The sequence below is a fragment of the Natator depressus genome, chromosome 6 (genome assembly GCF_965152275.1).
Source record: "Natator depressus isolate rNatDep1 chromosome 6, rNatDep2.hap1, whole genome shotgun sequence".
Classification (NCBI taxonomy): Eukaryota; Metazoa; Chordata; order Testudines; family Cheloniidae; genus Natator; species Natator depressus.
In genome coordinates, this window is record NC_134239.1 from 19423433 (window position 1) to 19442999 (window position 19567).

Sequence of the window (19567 nt, forward strand, 5' to 3'; positions counted from 1 at the left end):
GGTAAACCCCTTTAAAATCCCTCCTGGCCAGAGGAAATCTCCTCTCACCTGTAAAGGGTTAAGAAGCTAAAGGTAACCTCGCTGGCACCTGACCAAAATGACCAATGAGGAGACAAGATACTTTCAAAAGCTGGGAGGAGGGAGAGAAACAAAGGGTATGTGTGTCTGTCTATATTTTGTCTTTGCCGGGGATAGACCAGGAATGAAGCTTTAGAACTTTTAGTAAGTAATCTAGCTAGGTATGTGTTAGATTATGATTTCTTTAAATGGCTGAGAAAAGAATTGTGCTGAATAGAATAACTATTTCTGTCTGTGTATCTTTTTTGTAACTTAAGGTTTTTGCCTAGAGGGGTTCTCTATGTTTTGAATCTAATTACCCTGTAAGGTATCTACCATCCTGACTTTACAGGGGGGATTTTTTTTTTTATTTCTATTTACTTCTATTTCTATTAAAAGTCTTTTTGTAAGAAAACTGAATGCTTTTTCATTGTTCTCAGATCCAAGGGTTTGGGTCTGTGGTCACCTATGCAAACTGGTGAGGCTTTTTATCCAACATTTCCCTGGAAAGGGGGGGGTGCAAGTGTTGGGAGGATTGTTCATTGTTCTTAAGATCCAAGGGTCTGGTTCTGTAGTCACCTAGGCAAATTGGTGAGGCTTTTTACCAAACCTTGTCCAGGAAGTGGGGTGCAAGGTTTTGGGAAGTATTTTGGGGGGAAAGACGTGTCCAAACAGCTCTTCCCCAGTAACCAGTATTTGTTTGGTGGTGGTAGCGGCCAATCCAAGGACAAAAGGGTGGAATATTTTGTACCCTGGGGAAGTTTTGACCTAAGCTGGTAAAGATAAGCTTAGGAGGTTTTTCATGCAGGTCCCCACATCTGTACCCTAGAGTTCAGAGTGGGGGAGGAACCTTGACAAACCATAAGAGAGTAAGAATGGCCATAGTGGGTCAGAGCTATGCTGCATCCAGTCCAGTGTCCTGTCTCTGACAATGGCCAGTGCCAGAGGCCTCAGAGGGAATGAACAGAACCAGGCAACTCAAGTGACCCACACTCTGTCCTCCAGTCCCAGCTTCCTGCAGTTGAATCAGCTTAAGCTAAGCTGACAGTAGCCGGGTTTGTAGCCGTTTAAGAGGATCCACCCAGCCTTTTGCACTGGTTTAACTAACGCCATTTTAAATCACACCTTGAGTGAAACGGGCGCAACTCGGAGTATGGACCAGCCCTGCATTAAATGATCAGAAAAGTAAAGCTACTCCTCTGTCAGTCACAGGTGAGAGAGGGGACGAAGGGAACTGGCGGGTGGCTCAGGGTGTTACCCCTTCCCACCCAGCAAGAGTGGAGGATGAGCAGCATGGCTGGAGTAATAACAATAACTCATTCTTGTCTAGCACGGTTCATCAGAAGATCTCCTAGCCCTTGACATTTTCCAGATGGGGAAAGAGGTACAGAGCGGTGACTTACCCAAGGTCACCCAGCATGGAATAGAACCCAGCTCTTCTGAGTCGCCGTCTAGGGCTCTGCCCACGAGGCTACACTGCCTCTCAGCTGACGAGGGAGCACTAAGGGAGAGATGGGGAGCCAAAGGGGAAAGCTGGGGGGTAGCAGTTGGTAGCAGAGCTGAGGGAATCAGAAGAAGCTACTGGGGACAAGAGGCAGGTGGGAGCTAGATGGGCTGGGGAGTCTGTGGGTGAGCAGTGAGAGCTGGCGCCAAGCTGGCTGGCTGTGGGAGGGGCTCGGAGAAGGCGCTCTCTGGCTGGAAGCAGCTGAACGCTGCACTGGCGCGAGTGTTTGCACATGTGTGAGGCACCCAAAGAGCCGTGCCCTTCAGCTTGCCAATTCCAGACCCTTTCTGCTCTGGAGAGGGTTTGAAAATGCTGCTGAAGTGAGAGCATGCGGGCTATTTCCATGGAGCTCTTGTGCCCGGAGGAATGTTGCTCTGAAACGTCTTGATTTCTTCTGCCCTGGGAGAGGCTGCATCTTCTGCCGGCCCAAGATTAGAGCTGGTGCCAGAAGCATTCGCACGGAGGCGGTGCAGGGAGTGCTGCCTCTGCAATTAGGTGATCGTTTGGTTTGGTTTTCTTGGGCTGTTTTACCAGGAATCGGTAGGAGAGACGAAGCTTCTCATCCTGGGCAGTTTGATTAGTCAGGGAAACAGAAGCCAAATTCCAAGGGCTGGAGGAAGCTGGGCATGGACGGGGATTAGACACAGCTGTGATAGATTGGCTATCACAGTGTCACGGCAGGTCTGCAGTGTATGAATACCAGTAGCACTGATACTCGGCACTACACACAGTCATGGCATAAGCGGCAGAAGGCAGGAGACCTCTCTGTATTCTTTGATCTCTGCATTTAGCAAGATGCTTGCACTTTTCATGTCCCTGTGTCTCACGGGGCCAGTAGTGGCCAAAAGCCACTTTTATTATAGTGGGCAAACCTGAACATTATTTCCTGGTTTTTGGGTCCTTAACGTGGCAACCTTCAATCTTCCCGTCAAGTAGCTTTTGGATGGAATTTCCTAGTTTCCTAAAAAACAGGAAACATGAATTCCATAATCCTGAAATATTGGTCCAGAGGCCCCCTGAATGCTCTGTGCCACACAGGCTGGGCTGAGAGTACTGGAAGAGCTGCTGAGACTACAAGCTACATTGCGAGACTCCCATTGATTCCAGTGGGGTTTGGATTAAACCCTAGGTCCACCCTTTCACCAAGTTACTCACCATGCATGAACTATGATTTTCAGACCCTCGTGGCCCGGGGGGAAACGGATCAGCGTTGGCTGGAACACACAGACTCTTCTCCTCGCTGAAGGCTATTTTCCTGACTTTCTCTGTGGTCTTGGGTGAGTTCCTTAAGTTTTATGTACCTTGGTTTTTCCTCCTGCTAATCAGGGCTATTGATAATAAAGTTCTTTGATGGCCCTGGAGGAAAGATGACGTGTGCTGTAGAGTGTGGTGGTGTTACAGAACTCTAAAATGTTACCAACACTTAGCACTTCTCAGCTGAAAATTTTGCCCCTTTCAGTGGGACAATGAGAGACCAGTGGTCCATCTAGTACTAGTCCTGTATCTTGTCTCCAACAGTGACCAGTGCTAGATGTATAAAACAGCCAGAATTCATTGATGCAACATGCTAAGTCCAGGGAAAGCATCTTTTTGTTGTTGTTGTTCAACCGTATTGTTCTGGCTGAACCTGGGGATGGTTCACCACGGTCCAATGGTGTCGTAAGGGTCAGCTGTATTCCCCCACATAGGCCTGGGCAAGGGGTGAGAGAAGTCCTGAGACAGAGCCAGACAAATGCAGAATCAAGCAAAAAGAGCTATTCACGAATGTTCTAGGGCTGTGGTCCTCAAACTTTTTTTTTCGCGGACCACTTGAAAATTGCTGAGGGTCCTGGCGAACCACTTAATGATCTTTCCAAATGTTGTTTGTACCGTTAGCTAACTATTGTAAAGCGCTTTGGATAAAAGCACTATATAAAAAAACCCTTTAATAATAATAAAATGTTTTTTTGTTCTAGAAATAAAAGCACACAACTCATCTTTTAATATCAGGAGACTTACCTTTTCTAATGCAATGGATGTGCCTTCTCTCCCACCGAGCTGGGGCTGGGAAGGAGGGGGGTCTCCCCCACTGTGGCAGCCTCCGAGCTGGGGCTGGGAAGGAGTGGGATCTCTCCCCGGCAGCCGCAGCCCTGGAGCTGGGGAAAGTAGTCTCATTCTCTGGCCGCTGCAGCCCTGCATGTCCCAAATTCCCCCCACACCCTCTTCTCATCCCACTGCCCCCTCCCACCTACCCCCTATTCCCCCCAAGGCCACCACCTCACCTGACATGTGCATCTTCTCCAGGGTCCAGGCACCTAATTAGTGGAGCCACGCCTGTGTGTTTCCACTAATTAGGTGGGTCGCCCTTCGTTCTCTTGTGTGCCACTATCCAGGTGTGCACCTTAGAGGGAACTATCCGCGGACCACAGTTTGAGAACCTCTGTTCTAGTGAATAAAACCTGCAGCTTCTTTTTGCTGGGACTTGCAGCCCCACTTCTGTGTAAACAAAGAGGGCCTAATACAAAGCCCACCCCCATCAATGGCAAGACTCCTCTTGGCTTCAGTGAGCTTAGGAGCAGACACCAAGGGAGTTTTTGTTCCCAAGAATACTCACACCAAGCAAAACCTTTGGGACTATGGATGTGGGTATATATTTATGAGAGGGAAGTGTCCCTGGGCCAGTCTTGAAATGCTCTTTATTTTCAGTGCAGTAGATTCATCCAATGATGACAAGCCCACTGTGAATGGATCACAGACAGAAAAGGGCGCACCTCCTGTTTCATGAAGCTCATCCAAGCAGGCATCCCAAACAATCCCATGTGACTAGGCTCAGGGCACAAAGAGCCAGCACTCAGTTGGCAGATAAACCTGTTTTTTCCCAGCCTTTTTGAAAAATGAACAAATTAGTAAAAATAAAATACAACTTCAAAAAATCCAGCCGCAGTGAGTACCATGGGAACAGGGAAAAGGACTCAGTGCTTCAGATTCACTGCAAAGAAAGTGCCCAGCTCTAACCTAGAGGATGGGAGAGGAGAGAGAGGGCTGGGTGTTCCCTGTGGGAGCAGTTTGCCACTGAACAGCGATGACAACATTGATTAGGCTGCCGCATTGTGCCTCTGAGTTAGCTCCATGCCAAGTCTGAATCTTGGATGTATAGAGCTTTAAGAACCTTTGCTCTGATCAGGGTGTTTGTTTCCCCACATACTTTATCCAGGTTAGAAATAACTTCAATGCAGGTTTAAGACCCTATGAGTAAACTTTACAGGCCTTCCTTATCAGCAAGGAAACATTTAATTGGGTGAAATAATGGGCTTTGTGTAAGCAAGGGGATGGAAGTCTTGGGAATGTACTTCTTTATATGTTTTCAGTAGCAGTGGGGCAGAGCAGCAGTTTGGACCCAGATCTCGGAGGAGGAATAGTCCAGCCACTAATTTAGGGTTTGGGAGTCCTGGATTCAAGTCCCTGGGTGACCTTCAGTGAGTCACTACACAAAATGTGGAAATTAGTTAAATAGAAATTAAAAGAAACAGCCACAAGGGTAAAATGCCTGCAAATGACATGGAAACTATTTAAAACCACCATAATAGAGGCTCAAACTATATACGTATCTATCCCAAATAAAGGGGGGAAAGGACCAAAAATGCCACCATGGCTAAACAGCAGATTAAAAGAGGCACTTAGAGGCAAAAAGGCATCCTTTAAAAATTGGAAGTCAAATCCTGCTCAGGAAAATAGAAAGGAGCATGAACTCTGGCAAGTGAAATGCAAAAGTATAAAAAAGGCCAAAAAAGAATTCGAAGAGCAGCTAGCAAAAGACACACAAGCTAACAGCAATTTTTTAAAGTACATTAGAAGCAGGAAACCTTCCACAAAATCACTGGGGTCACTGGATGATCAGGATGCTAAAGGAGCGCTCAAGGAAGACAAGGCTATTGCAGAGAAGCTACATGAATTCTTTGTATTGGTCTTCACTGCAGAAGATGTGAGGGAGATTCCCTACTTGAGTCATTCTTTTTATGTGATAAATCTGAGGAACTGTCCCAGACTGAAGTGTCAGTAGAGGTGGTTTTGGAACAAATTGATAGATTAAACAGTAATAAGTCACCAGGACCAGACGGTATTCACCCCAGAGTTCTGAAGGAACTCAAATATGAAATTGCAGAACTACTAACTATGGTATTCACCTGGTGGCTGAGCTTGGTGACTTTGTTCTGACCCACAACCATTTCAGATTTGGGGACAATTTATACCTTCAAGTCAGTAGGACTGCTATGGATACCTGCATGGCCCCACAGTATGCCAACATTTTTATGGCTGACTTAGAACAACGCTTCCTCAGCTCTCATCCCCTAGCACCCCTCCTCTACTTGCGCTACATTGATGACATCTTCATCATACAGACCCACGGGAAGGAGGCCCTTGAAGAATTCCACCTGGATTTCAACAATTTCCACCCCACCGTCAACCTCAGCCTGGACCAGTCCACACAAGAGATCCACTGCCTGGACACTACAGTGCAAATAAGTGATGATCACATAAACATCACCCTATCCCGGAAACCTACTACCGCTCTACTTACGTACATGCCTCTAACTTCCATCCAGGACACATCACACGATCCATTGTCTACAGCCAAGCCCTAAGATACAACTGAATTTGTTCCAGTCCCTCAGACAGAGACAAACACCTTCAAGATCATAGAATCATAGAATATCAGGGTTGGAAGGGACCTCAGGAGGTCATCTAGTCCAACCCCCTGCTCAAAGCAGGACCAATCCCCAATTAAATCATCCCAGCCAGGGCTTTGTCAAGCCTGACCTTAAAAACTTCTAAGGAAGGAGATTCTACCACCTCCCTAGGTAACGCATTCCAGTGTTTCACCACTCTCCTAGTGAAAAAGTTTTTCCTAATATCCAACCTAAACCTCCCCCACTGCAACTTGAGACCATTACTCCTTGTCCTGTCCTCTTCTACCACTGAGAATAGTCTAGAACCATCCTCTTTGGAACCACCTCTCAGGTAGTTGAAAGCAGCTATCAAATCCCCCCTCATTCTTCTCTTCTGCAGACTAAACAATCCCAGCTCCCTCAGCCTCTCCTCATAAGTCATGTGTTCCAGACCCCTAATCATTTTTGTTGCCCTTCGCTGGACTCTCTCCAATTTATCCACATCCTTCTTGTAGTGTGGGGCGCACAACTGGACACTACTCCAGATGAGGCCTCACCAATGTCGAATAGAGGGGAACGATCACGTCCCTCGATCTGCTCGCTATGCCCCTACTTATACATCCCAAAATGCCATTGGCCTTCTTGGCAACAAGGGCACACTGTTGACTCATATCCAGCTTCTCGTCCACTGTCACCCCTAGGTCCTTTTCCACAGAACTGCTGCCTAGCCATTCGATCCCTAGTCTGTAGCTGTGCATTGGGTTCTTCCGTCCTAAGTGCAGGACCCTGCACTTATCCTTATTGAACCTCATCAGATTTCTTTTGGCCCAATCCTCCAATTTGTCTAGGTCCCTCTGTATCCATCCCTGCCCTCCAGCGTATCTACCACTCCTCCCAGTTTAGTATCATCCGCAAATTTGCTGAGAGTGCAATCCACACCATCCTCCAGATCATTTATGAAGATATTGAACAAAACTGGCCCCAGGACCGACCCCTGGGGCACTCCACTTGACACCGGCTGCCAACTAGACATGGAGCCATTGATCACTACCCATTGAGCCCGACAATCTAGCCAACTTTCTACCCACTTTATAGTGCATTCATCCAGCCCATACTTCTTTAACTTGCTGACAAGAATACTGTGGGAGACCGTGTCAAAAGCTTTGCTAAAGTCAAGAAACAATACATCCACTGCTTTCCCTTCATCCACAGAACCAGTAATCTCATCACAGAAGGCGATTAGATTAGTCAGGCATGACCTACCCTTGGTGAATCCATGCTGACTGTTCCTGATCACTTTCCTCTCATGTAAGTGCTTCAGGATTGATTCTTTGAGGACCTGCTCCATGATTTTTCTGGGGACTGCGGTGAGGCTGACTGGCCTGTAGTTCCCAGGATCCTCCTTCTTCCCTTTTTTAAAGATTGGCATTACATTAGCCTTTTTCCAGTCACCTGGGACTTCCCCCGTTCGCCACAAGTTTTCAAAGATAATGGCCAATGGCTCTGCAATCACAGCCGCCAATTCCTTTAGCACTCTCGGATGCAACGTGTCCGGCCCCATGGACTTGTGCACGTCCAGCTTTTCTAAATAGTCCCTAACCACCTCTTTCTCCACAGAGGGCTGGCCATCTACTCCCCATGTTGTGATGCCCAGCGCAGCAGTCTGGGAGCTGTCCTTGTTAGTGAAGACAGAGGCAAAAAAAGCATTGAGCACATTAGCTTTTTCCACATCCTCTGTCACTAGGTTGCCTCCCTCATTCAGTAAGGGGCCCACACTTTCCTTGGCTTTCTTCTTGTTGCCAACATACCTGAAGAAACCCTTCTTGTTACTCTTGACATCTCTTGCTAGCTGCAGCTCCAGGTGCGATTTGGCCCTCCTGATTTCATTCCTACATGCCCGAGCAATATTTTTATACTCTTCCCTGGTCATATGTCCAACCTTCCACTTCTTGTAAGCTTCTTTTTTATGTTTAAGATCCGCTAGGATTTCACCATTAAGCCAAGCTGGTTGCCTGCCATATTTACTATTCTTTCGACTCATCGGGATGGTTTGTCCCTGTAACCTCTTTATCTTTATCAAGCATTCTTAAAACTACAATACCCATCTGGGGACATGAGGAAACAGATTGACAGAGTGAGAGGTACCCAGAAATCACCTAGTACAGGACAGGCCCAACAAGGAAAATAACAGAACACCACTGGCCATCACGTACAGCCCTCAGCTAAAACCTCTCCAGCACATTATCAACGATCTACAACCTATCCTCACTCTCACAGACCTTGGGAGGCAGGCCAGTCCTCGCTTACAGACAGCCCCCCATCCTGAAGAAAATACCAGCAACTACACACCACAGAAACACTAGCCCAGGAACTAATCCCTGTAGCAAACCTCGTTACCTATTCTGTCCCCATATCTACTCTAGCGACACCATCAGAGGACCCAACCACATCAGCCACACCATCAGGGGCTCATTCACCCGCACGTCTACTAATGTGATATGTGCCAGCAATGCCCCTCTGCCATGTACATTGGCCAAACTGTCCCTACATAAAAGAATAAATGGACACAAATTGGACATCAGGAATGGTAACATACAAAAGCCAGTAGGAGCACACGTCAATCTCCCTGGACATTCTATAACAGAATTGAAAGTAGCTATACTTGAACAAAAAAAACTTCAGAAACAGACTTCAAAGAGAAACAGCAGAACTAAAATTCATTTGCAAATTTAACACCATTAATTTGGGCTTGAGTAGGGACTGGGGGTGGCTGGCTCATTACTGAAGCAGCTTTACCTCTCCTGGAATTGACACCTCTGCATCTATTGTTGGGAGTGGACTACATCCACCCTGATTGAATTGGCCCTGTCAGCACTGGTTCTCCACTTGTGAGGTAATTCCCGTCTCTTTGTGTGTCATTATATAATGCCTGCATCTGTAATTTTCACTCCATGCATCTGAAGAAGTGGGTTTTTTACCCACGAAAGCTTATGCCCAAATAAATCTGTTAGTCTTTAAGGTGCCATCAGACTCCTTGTTGTTTTTGTGGATACAGACTAACACGGTCTGATATTTAACTGTGGTATGTAACCTAAGGCTTAAATCAGCCTCTGTACCAGATAACTGGAGCGTAGCTAATATAACACTGATTTTTTAAAAAAGGCTCTAGAGACGATCCTGGCAATTACAGGCCGGTAAACCTAACTTCAGTACCAGTGGGTGAATTGGTTGAAACTAGAGTAAAGAATGGATTTATCGGACACATAGGTGCACATGATATGTTGCGGAAGACTCAACATGGCTTTTGTAAAGTGAAATCATCCCTCCCCAGTCTATTAGAATTCTTTGAGGGGATCAACTAGCATGTGGACACTTTTGTATGTATAGTTGGTACTATGTTTTCCACTCTTCATTACTTCACACTTACCATGATGAAATTGACAAGGTCCCATACCAAAGGCTCTTAACCAAAGTAAGCAGTCATGAGATAAGAGGGAAAGTCCTCTCATGCATCAATAACTGGTTAAAAGATAGGAAACAAAGGGTAGGAATAAACGGTCAGTTTTCACAGTGCAGAGAGGTAAATAGTGGGTTTCACCAAGGATCTGTACTGGGACCAGTTCTGTTCAACATTAATAAATGAGCTGGAAAAAGGGGTAATCAGTGAGGTGGCAAAATTTGAAGACAATCCAAAACTACTCGAGACAGTTAAGTCCAAAGCTGACTGTGAAGAGTTACAAAAGGATCTCACTAAACTGGGTGACTTAGCAACAATATGGCAGATGAAATTTCATTTTGGTAAGTGTGAAATAATGAACACTGGAAAACATAATCCCAAGTTATACATACAAAAGGATGAGGTTTAAATTAGCTGTTGCCACTGAAGAAAGATCTCTGAGTCATTGTGGATAGTTCTCTGAAAACATCTGCTTAATGTGCAATGGCAGTCAGAAAAGCTAACAACGTTAGGAACCATTAGGAAGGGGACAGATAACACAGAAAATATCATAATGCCACTCTGTAAATCCATGCTATGCCCACATCTTGAATAGTGCGTGCAGCGCTGGTCACCCCATATCAAAAGATATATATTAGCATTGGAAAGAGTACACAGAAGGGCAACCAAAGTGATTAGGGGTATAGAACAGCTTCTGTATGAGGTGAGGCTAAAAACACTGGGACTGTTCAGCTTAGAAAAGAGACGACCAAGGGGGGATATGCTCGAGGTCTATAAACTAAGGACTGGTGATTTGAAATGAATAAGGAAATATTGTTACCCCTTCACCCAACACAAGAATGAGGGGGTTACCCAATGAAATGAATATGGAGCAGGTTTAAAACAAAGATAAGGAAGTACTTCTTCACACAATGCACAGTCAACCTGTGGAACTCATTGCCAGGGGATGTGGTGAAGGCCAAAAGTATAACTGGATTCAACAAAGAATTAGATACATTCATAGAGGATAGGTCTGCAGTGGCTATTAGCCAAGATAGTCAGGGATGCAAAACCTTGCTCTGGGTGTCCCTAAATCTCTGACTGACAAAGTTTCAGAGTAGCAGCCGTGTTAGTCTGTATTCGCAAAAAGAAAAGGAGTACTTGTGGCACCTTAGAGACTAATCAATTTATTTGAGCATGAGCTTTCGTGAGCTACAGCTCACTTCATCGGATGCATCCGATGAAGTGAGCTGTAGCTCACGAAAGCTCATGCTCAAATAAATTGGTTAGTCTCTAAGGTGCCACAAGTACTCCTTTTCTTTTTTTGACTGACAAAGGTGGCCATGGACAACAGGGAATGGATTCTGTTCTGTTCATTCCCTTGGAAGCATCTGGCACTGGCCTCAGGATATTGGGCTAGATGGAGGATTGGTCTGACCCAGCTCGGCTGTTCTTATGATTTTTATTTTGACTTTATATTCCACAGATGGTGGTAAGGTCTGGAGGGCTTTGCCTGAGTAACAGTGTCCAGCCATTAGAGAGAGGCTGGAGAGTGACTGAGCCTGGGCAATGGAGCTTCCCCTGGCTAGGCCAGTGGGGCTAACTCAGCACAGGTCACTAGTGACTGACAGACGTTCTGCTCGCCAGCCTGCACCACTGAGCTGCACCCTGGTGCTGGAGGGCTCCGCCCAGTTCCCAGTCAGTGTCTCCAGCTTGCAAAGACCCAGCAGCACCATTTGGTGCCTGAGCATCTCAGCTGAAAAAGGCCAAGCCTTGAGTAAGCCAAGCCATGGAGGCTGAAGGATCTTGTCAGCCCCAGGCCTGACCCCTCCAGGGTAAGGGGAGCTGCGCTGGGGTGCGCAGCGTGGGAGGGAAGCCTGCCTCGGGTCACACCTGTTCTGTGACTTAAGAGTCCTTCATCTTCCAGGGCTGCCAGTGCAGCTCTGGGTTCACGGGTGGATTTATAGGGGTGAGGGAGCCATGCCCAGGTCAGCTCCAGCCCCACCCGGCTTGGCAAAAGAGGCAGCGCAGGGGCTCCAATGCCCAGCCCCGCATGGAGTTTGGGGCACACGCGTGGATGTGGCCAGGATGCCCCAGGCCGGGCTCGCAGCGGAGGGGGTGACTGCAGGGAAGGCGCGAGAGGCTCGCGCTGCCTCCCCTCCCCGCTGAGCCCTGGCGTGGGCGGGGGCGGTGCTGGGAGCCCGGCGGCCACGCGGGGGCGGGCCCCTGCAGTCCGGGGGCGGGCAGGCGGGCCGGGAGGAGCGCGGGGCTGGAAGCGCCACACACGGAGCGGCGGCGGGCGAGGCTCAGCGGCGCGGCGCGCGTGTGTGGACGGAGCAGGGGGCGCGGCGCCTGCTCAGCCCGGAGCCGAGCTCCCGGACGCTCGCAGCCCGCGCCTCTGGCAGGGGGCGGCGGCGGGGGATGCCGCGGGGTTGGCGGCTGCCCAGGCCGCGGGGGGCGGCTCCGTGAGGCGCCCGAGCCCAGCCGCGGAGTTCGCGGGCGGTCCGCGCTGCGCCGCAGCCCCGGGCGAGGTAAGCGGGCGGCCTCGGAGCAGCGCTGCACGCGGGCTTCTCCCTGCGGCCAGGGGACCCCCCACCTCCTGCCGGGTTCGCCGGCCCAGCGGGTGCCCGCTTCCCGGCTCTGGCTGGCTCGGTGCGTGGGGCTTGGCTGGGGCGGGCTCCCCGGCACGCCTCATGCAGGGAGGCGAGCGGGGCGGGGTGGAGCCCGCGAGCGTCCAGGGGCGAGCAGCCGGGGACGGCGCAAGGAGCTGCGGCGGGAGAGCAGCTCCCGGGGACGGGGCGTGCAGCGAAGGGCTGGTGCAGCGCCCGGCCGCTCCGGCCCCCCGCGCGCTGCCTGCACCGCGCCGAGGCAGGTGCAGTCCCTTGCCCAGCAGCCACGGGCTTTCCCTGCAGACCCAGGGCCGGGCGTGACTAGCCAGAGCCCCCGCTTCTCGCAGCGGTTCAGGCTCCTGCGAAGTTTCAAGCTCCGGCCCGGGGCCAGGGGAGGCGTTTAGGCCAGGCTGCCACGCGGGGGCTCCCCTCCCAGCTGCCCACCCCAGCGCGGATCGGGGAGGGGGTGTGTGCTACGGGGCTGCGGGTGCTGTGTGTCGGTGCACCCCCGAGGTAGCGGGGTGCTGGGTCTCTGGCGAGGAGGAGGAGCAGTGCTAGCTCCAGCGTGGCGCTCCCTGGTTGAACGCGATCAGGGGCTTAGATACTTGCCCTCACAGTTGGCACTGAGCTGCTTCTTCCCCGGGGGAGAGCCGGAGTGCTCCAGTTTCCTGTGTGAAGCCCCGGGGCCCGAGCTGGGACGTGTGAAATGCTGAATGGCCGGTGAACGACCACATCTGTGTGTGGGAATCCAGGGCCCCTGCTGGTGAGTGCTGTAGAGGCTGCTAGGAGAGATGACTTTCTTCCCTATTCAGAAACATTTTAATATCTTAGGGGTTGTTCCTCAGCTGCGTGGAGTCGGGGACGAAGGTGGCTTCACACCACATTTATCCCCCTCCTCTGGGGCAGGTTCAGTCTGTCACGGTTTAGAGTAGCCTTGAGGCTGCAGGAAATTGCCTCTGGCTACAATGACCCTCAAGGGGCTGGTTCACCAGCTGGGGCAGCCACAAAGGAGGTGGAGATAAATCGGATCTACACTGCCAAGATTTCCCTGGTGCTGGGGCAATTTCCAGGAGGTCAGGTAAACCAACTTTATGCCCCTTGTCAGCTGCCAAAGCCTCATGAAGGGGCTGGATCAGGGCTGAGATTTGACCCTCTGAATGTGCTGTGTTTCAATGTGTTCTAGATTAAGGGGGGTTTAGGTACGTAACTAACACATTCTACTAGAACTAGGCTGGGTCTTACACACAGACACCTGGAGGTGTCTCTGCCTTTTACTGCCCTATCAACCTGCAGAAGCTGGGAAAAATGCAGATCCATTTTTCAGAGACTTTCTAATGAAAGAGGCCAGCCTGCACTGTGATGGCTTGGAATCTCTTGGGAATGGCTGCAAGCTCAGAAATTCACAGAGAAGGGCTGGCTGCACCTTTGTAAGAATTTCAGCCCTTGTGCACCTGTGAGAATCCCTCCGGCCTCCTCTTGAACCTGATTGGCTCTTGTGTCTCAGGGTTCCATTTTTAAAGGAGGGAAAATCCTAAATCTCCCCAGATAAATTCTTCCACAGCTTCTCCTGTTAACTCCTCCACATTGCCCTCCCAGACATTGCTGCATTTAACTTCCTTGGTGGGATGCAAATGCACCCAGAGGGCAAGGCCTGCTTTGCATGCATGGAACCCTGGGCACTGTGCAAGAGGGAACACTTGAAACCGCCATCTTGTTTGCGTGCATGTTGGAATGCAGATTTTGGTGTGAACCACTAAGGAAAACATGGGGGTCAGTTCTAGTGGCAGGTGTTTGCCTTAGGGAATTTGGGCAAGGAAACGCCATTTTGGCAGTGGGAAGTATCCCCTCGTTGCTCATAGTAGGGCTAGTGAGCTGGTTAACAGCTGGACTATCCTCAGGGGGTGCTTGCCTGTGCACTTCCAGCCAGTGCTTAATTTGTGCCAGGGCTTGCCAGGGCTCAGCCCCGGCACCTCTGGGGTTGCCATGTCACTTATGAAAGTAAAAAAAAATTGCTTGAGCCCTGGCACCTCTTTCATTATAAATTAAGCACTGCTTCCGGCCACCAGTTTGATGCTCAGTGTCAAGGAGGGACAGCTGTGACATGAACCCTCCTCCAGGTCACTCTCCCTTCTCAAAGCCCTTCCAGACTTGGGCACTTGCCATTCATCTATTCTGCCTCCTCCTCTTCCCCCTTCCGAATGCACGTCCTCCACGTTCACTAGTTTCAGCGCATGGAGGTGCCAGCTGCCCCAGGCACTGGGGAATTTTCACCCCACGTGTGGGCAGGTGGTTTCTGCTGGGGGGCGGGCCACCTTTAATCTGCAGCTGGGGCTTTGCACTGTGAGAACCCAGGCCACAGAGGCAATTGAATTGGTGTGTCCCCCACCATCCTGGCTACATCACTTCCCTGGCTTCAGTGGCCCCCACCCAATCCACATTGCGAGCACTTTGTATAGCAAAGCTTCCCCACTCAGCAAACTCTCCACAGCTGGTGCCTTGTCTGAGACTCAAGGCCTGTGTTATGCTACCATAAACCCATCAGAAAATCTAACGTGGGCTTTTTGCTCCGCCCTCCTCCCCCCCCTCCCCCCCCCCCAGCCTGGCTTCTCTTTCCTAGTTGATCCTGCAGTGAAACCATAGTGCTGAGTTTCAGACAGAATTCGCTGTGTGGAAATGGGGCTGTGACTGCATTGCAGGGAAGGGAGCTGAGCTGGGAAGGAGAAACTTAAAGGGCTGAACTCGTATCAAAGAGGAAGATGGGAAGCAGTGACTTTGGCAGCTGCCCAGAGGGAATTCCTGTTATATAAGGGGGTGGTTGCCTAGTGATTATGGCAGGAGACTAGGATGTTAGGATACCTGGCTCTGACACTGATCCGCTGGGTCACTTGGGCAAGTCACTTGACTGGCGTGTGCCTCAGTTTCCCCATAAGTGAAATGAGGATAATGATGGGCCAGGCTGCAGGAAGGCCTCCTCAAGGAATCATGTGGGAAGTATTTTCAGGACGGCGGTACACAAAAATAGGGTACAGCCATGAAATACTTGCTAGCTTGCAGATACCCCATTATGGGGAAGTCCTCCTTTAGCCAATTCTGCTGCTTTCATTTGCTCTCTTGTCTTTTAACAGCAATTGAGGTATGGGATGAAATCGAGAGGGGAGAGCTGGTGAAAGCAGGACTGTGCTACAGGGAAAGCACCTGTATATAGAACATCATGTGAAGATCTGGAGTGTGGATCCCAGTCAGTGGCACTGGCTGTGGGGGGTGAGCTGGGCAGCTGTTGGGACTATGAACGCAAGGTTGGGGTAGTGTTTGGGAGTTGAATGGCCTTCCCAGAATCGGAGGGTGGGGGCAGGTAATGGGGGGAGCATGCGGCGTTGATGGGGGGAGATGGATGGAAGGAGGAGGGAAGGGATAAGATTAAGTTATTGCTGATCTGTATCTGCAATCCATTGCAGGACCCTTTAAGGAGAGTGGATAGACAAGTGGTCCCCTCCCCTTCAGGCAGGAAGAATCCTCTTTACTGGGGTGAAGGGACGTACAGGTGAGAGTCTGGTTGCTTCTGGGTACCCCCTGCCTCTCACAGGGAGAGGAGGGGGGTTCTGTGCGGGAGCACTACTCAGCCAGTTCAGGGAGCAGAATGAGGTGGGAGCTCTCCTCTGCTTTTAGCAGCTGTATATTCAAGCCCCGTGAGTCCTCAAATCCGGGCTGGAAATCTCCTGAGAAGAGGCTGTCTCATGAGATTCCCTCCAGTGCTTCCAGCTGGGGCAGAGCCCCCAGGAGCAGCCTTGGCTGTGGCATCTCAGCCCTACAGTCTCTGCCTGGAGCCTGAGAGCTTGCTGGCACGTGGGACTGAACCAGCGTTTCTGAAAGCGGGATGCCCCTCAGGAAAGGTGCCATACCTCTTGTGGCTGAAGTTTCAGGTAGGTCCTGAATGCCCCTGAATCAGCCAGCCCCTGGCTCAGCGCCACCTGTCCTCTGGACTCCATAGGTGAGTTATTGTCTCTTGCATGCCAGGCAGTGAGGATGCCAGATATTTCCGGAGATTTAGTGACATCACTGTTATATTACTGTGAGCTCTTTGGCACAGGGCCTCTCTCTCACTCTGTGTTTGTACAGCACAATGGGGATATAATTTCAATACTAACAATCACTCTAAAGAAAATTGGTATCTCAGCTGCCTTTCTGGCTGTCCTGGGCTCCTGAGGCAGTAACGTAAGACTGTACAACACTTTCCAGAGCAACACTAAAAAGAGACCTCTCGCTGGGAGTTCTTACCACTCAGTGTCCTTATCCAGTAGGTGTTTGGCTATTCCTGTAGAGAGCACTGGAACAGTGCTGCCCTCGCGGGTGGATCTCCGTGACTCGCTCTGATAGAATAACTTGGTGTGATACACCCAGAATGGCCGTGGTTTGCTCAGTTGAAATCCATGCCTGGGGCAGAGTGTGGGCACTATTCTGTTGCTCTGAAAGGCAGAGATTTCAGGTGTGTGCTGTTCTGGGCAAAGTCGCCTGCAAGTAGTCTTGTTTCTTTGAAAATTTGGGAGCGAATTTAGCGCATGTGAAAGGAATGGGTGAGTAGTGCTGGGCATGGGGTGCACCACCCAACTCTGCCAGTGCATTTCTGTCCTGACTTACAGTCCCCTTGCTAGTCCAGCCCATGGTCTCACACCCTGCCCTGTTGCTGCACCTCGCTTCTGGCCCATGACGCTCCCTCCTGTTCCATTCCAAGGCTTTGTAACAATGCCGTCCTCTCAGAGGTCATTGTCATCAGCTGGGCTAGAATCTAGACCCTCCGGCTCCAAAAGCCCAGGCCCCCACCACCTCAGCTAAAGGAGAAATCCCAGTTAGGAACAGAAATATTAAGGCTTTTACAGTCTTCATTGGCTGCAGCCGTTAGAGGGTTGCAGAAGTACCAGAGCTGGCTGGAACTTGGGAGTTTTGGCTCACAAGGGGTTGTGGAAGCTGGATGGATTAGGTTAGATTTGCATGGGTTCCCACCCTGGGTGTGGCTTTGGATGTTTCAGGTTCCAAACCAATGAGCCACTGAGTTTTGCCTGGTTTCGTTCAGAAGGTTCTGATCAAGCAGACTGGGTCAGGTCGGACATTCTCCGCTGGGGGAGCGGAAGCTGTCAATGGTGCCAAAGCAGAGTCGCCCTGTGAGGCCTCTGACAATGGGCCTTCCCAGCAGCAAGTGCTCAGAGGGGAAGGATTCTGAAGTGGGCTGTTCTTTCATAGTTTCTTCTCCAACTCTAAATTTCCTTCAGTTCTGCTGTTACATTGCACCTCAGCCTGGCCTCATCTAATCACTTTCTCTCTCGTGCTATTTTCGTCCAGGGGCCATCCCCACTACATCTGAAATCAATAGGAAGCTCCAATCAATTGAGAACTAACAGGCCAGCGCATTGACTACCATTGAATTGTCCATTGCCTAGCCACTCATCCACATGCTGAAACTCCTGCTTCTTTCCCTCTCCGTTATCTTGGAAATCATTGTGGGTATGTCCTGGCATAATGATCATTCTGGGGACAAATACACCATTGCCATGTAACAAACAAATACATTTCCCAGTAAGCTAGCAGTCAGTGCTGACCTGTCCTGCTGTGCTCTGAGGAACTCTGCGGATTTCTTTCCTTGGTCAATTGTTGTGTATATACACTCACAGTTCAAATACACCCACAGCTCTTAGGGTGGACCAAAAATCATCATAGCTCCATTAACTTGATTTACAACAGTTGAGAATCTAACCCTCTCTTCCCAGAGCCTTTATTAGGAGTTTGTACCACACTTGAATAATAACCATGGTTTCTGCAAGTCAAAAACAGGCCTGTCCATATTGAACAGTCAGTAGGCATTGATTGTAGATTCCTTTTTGGGTGAGAATCTCATAGAGCCTCTTATTTATTTACACCATGCACTGGGTATATGGAGTAGCAGGAAATCTCAATATACTCATGGACAAGATTCAGTTACTTCTTAAAAGTGTAAACACAGGTGGGAATCAGCTCACTTATGGCTGCCAGCTTCTTTCTGTCCTGAGCACAATGAAGTGGGATTAGTCAGGGACTCGTTCTCCGCCTGCCTGGCTGTCAGTCAGTGAGGTATACATCCACATTTGTGGCTTTAACGAATGCGCTTGCTGGGAGTCAGTACCTGCTGGGGAAATCAGTGGAGTTACCCTACATTTACATCCTTACAAGCGAGGGCAGAATGGCCCCTTGTATTTAAAGAATCCTTCTGGCAGACTTGAACAAATAGCACGCACGGCCCTGGTTTCCAATACCCTGCCACTGGCTTTCACCTCACTGTTTGTGTACTCAGCTCCCTCGGTGTCAGTAGAAGTTCCCTGCTCTCTAGAGGCTTTCCTGTTCTGCTGTGATTCACTCTGTGCCATGGATTTCCTTCCCACAATTCTCTGTCACCAAAGCCCTCCTGAGGTCACAAACACTAGATGAATGCATGACTGAATGAATCAGGCAGCGGCAGAAAAGGAGAGAGCTTTGTGTGTAAATATTCCCATAAAGGCACAAATTAACCGGCCGCTGGGACTCAGGCCAATATCTCCCCCATAGTCAGGCACAGGGAGGGGGTTTCTGCACACCTGGTGACTGTGACCACTGCTGGAGGCCGGATAATGGACTAGGGGGACCATTATTTTAGTCCAGTCTGGCAATTTCCTGCATTCTGTGTCTCAGTCTGTGGTATTTATCGGGTGCCCATCACCATAGTATCTAAGCACGTCACAGTGTTTAACGTATTTATCCTCACAACACGCCTGTGCCATTATTCCCATTTTACAGGTGGGGAAACTGAGGACGAGCAATAAAGTGACTCACCTAAAACTGCAGAGAGAACCTATGGCAAAGCGGGGATTACAGTGCAGGAGGGCCAGGTTCTTATCCACACGCTCAGGCCACTGGAGCACAGTACTTGGTTGTGTCTGGGGGATGGCAACTGGAGAAAGGTTTAGTAATTGGGAGGTAGATGCAGAGGACTGTTTTGGGGGCCTGTGGGCAAGGTGGCAACTAGGGTGGTAGGTGGGTTGGTGGGATTGATCTGTGGGATAGGGGTGGATTGAATGGTCAGTGAGGGCCCATTACACAGAATCTTTGCTTGTGGGGCAGGGGCTGTCTTTCTGTCCTGTGTTTGTACAGTGCCTAGCACAGTGGGGTCCTGGTCTGTGACTGGCTTCTTGGTGCTACCATAATACAAATAATAATAAGACAATATCCCTGCACAATGTATTAGAGTTTAAACCCCTTCTAATCGGGGGGACAGCACTGAGGGTAAAACGGTTCTCAGGAAGCTGGTCTGGTC

The 19567-nt window shown here is 49.8% G+C and overlaps 1 protein-coding gene across 2 annotated transcripts in view; it reads left to right on the forward strand.

The window, feature by feature from the left end:
* Positions 1–12109: 12109 nt before the first annotated feature.
* The window catches only part of SYT12 (synaptotagmin 12), a 56315-nt gene continuing 48857 nt past the window's right edge, over positions 12110–19567 (forward strand). Inside the window, exon 1 of one of the 2 annotated variants that reach the window (XM_074954705.1) lies at positions 12110–12174. The gene's annotated coding sequence lies outside the window, so the exon portion shown is untranslated. Of the gene's footprint in view, positions 12175–17711; positions 17749–19567 lie in introns of those variants that run through there. The other variant, XM_074954706.1, reaches the window with a different exon arrangement.